This window comes from Artemia franciscana, unplaced genomic scaffold (genome assembly GCF_032884065.1).
Source record: "Artemia franciscana unplaced genomic scaffold, ASM3288406v1 Scaffold_1890, whole genome shotgun sequence".
Lineage (NCBI taxonomy): Eukaryota > Metazoa > Arthropoda > Branchiopoda > Anostraca > Artemiidae > Artemia > Artemia franciscana.
In genome coordinates, this window is record NW_027063001.1 from 52213 (window position 1) to 53884 (window position 1672).

The following is a 1672-nucleotide window of genomic DNA, read 5'->3' on the forward strand; positions in this document are numbered from 1 at the left end:
AGACGGATAAATAGCAAACGTTCTGATTCAATCTTTGCATACATATCAACGATGTATTGGTGAAACAATTGACGGCATTTTAAAATATAATTATCTTCATTGTGACGAATCATTAGTCTATAGGAATAATAATTCATTGCGCTGCATTTCTTATCTGTTTGTTTATTAGTGGATGGATCTATCAATTTATTATTAAAGTGATAGCCGTCGGCTCCATCCCAAAAAATGATAGGATATTGTAAGGCATCGTAGCATCGATGAGTTTCAGCAATTCTTACCAACTGAGCGTTTCGCTTATGAAGAATAATATCTCGAGGTAAAAACTGATCACCCACCATAACGATTGCCACTTCGTCGATAGTTGGAGCATTGTATCTACGCACATGTTCGCCAGTAGGCGTTTTGTCAGCGGAAATAACAATTTTATGCGTATCAGTAGGCATCAAATCGATAGCTGTTTTTAACAGATGCACTAAATCATTGTTTTTGTGGAAAAGAAGTTGCAATTCGGAAACGATAGTCCTTTCAACGTCGGGAAAAATTTCGAAACGTGCATTCAATTCAGAATTGCTATCACTGATGAAGTACAGTTGTAAAAATTTATGATTTTCACCTGAGAATGGTAGAAGGGACCCTGCTCTATGATAAATTTGCCCTTTTACTTTGAAAGTAGGCATAAATTGATCTTGATTTTCGATTTAGGCACCAAACGACGTCATTTGGAAACATGAGTTATATTTTCTGATGTTTGATAAAAACGCTAGTTCCAGTAAGCAAAGTCTTCAATGGCTCTGGGGGTTCAGCCAGTTGAGGAAGTTTAACTTTTCCTGAGGCGCAACACATTCCCATTGTTTCACCATTAAATTTCAAGGCCTTGCAGTAGGGACAAATTTTAGACATAGTCCCGATTTGAACACATCTACTATAATCATCGACTGGGCTGTACCTGAATGCCATGCGATAATTTTTACGTAGCTCTTGTGATTCCTCGGCACGCTTTCGGCTCGGCATTATCTCTTGAAGCCGCAAGCCTGTTTTCACGTTGCTCTTGTGATTCCTCGACACGCCTTCTTTTTTCACTTTCTCTTTTAGCAGCAAGTCTGGTTTCTCGTTGCTCTGGTAGCTCCTCGACATGCCTTCGTTGACGTAAATTGCACATTCCTAATCTGGCCCTTTCTCTTTGAACCGCAAGCCTGGTTTTGCTTTTTGGTAACTTTCTATAACATTGACAGTTGGAAAAATCTTCACGTGCCAAGCTTGCTAAAGCTGAACAATTTATAATAAACCTCAATATTTAAGTATCTGTTTTAAGGTTTTCGAATTACTTTAATCTATTGTTAAAATATTTCAAAATATTTATGCAATTCCCAGTTTTTACATTTTAGTTTGTTTTCTTTTTCTTCTTTATTTTTCAGACATCATATGCAAACCCTCAACACAAAAATAGATACAACTTATTTTTATATATATAGAAGATATAATCTGGCGTAACAGACTTAGTGTAACAGACATAACACACATACAACTTATTTTTATATATATACTAGCTGTTGGTTGGTGGGGACATAACCCACCAACACCTAGTTGGTGGGGGCACTTCGCCCCCAACCCCGAGCCCCCCCGCGCGCGTAAGTCATTACGCGCCATATTAGTTACGCGCCATTGTAGTTGT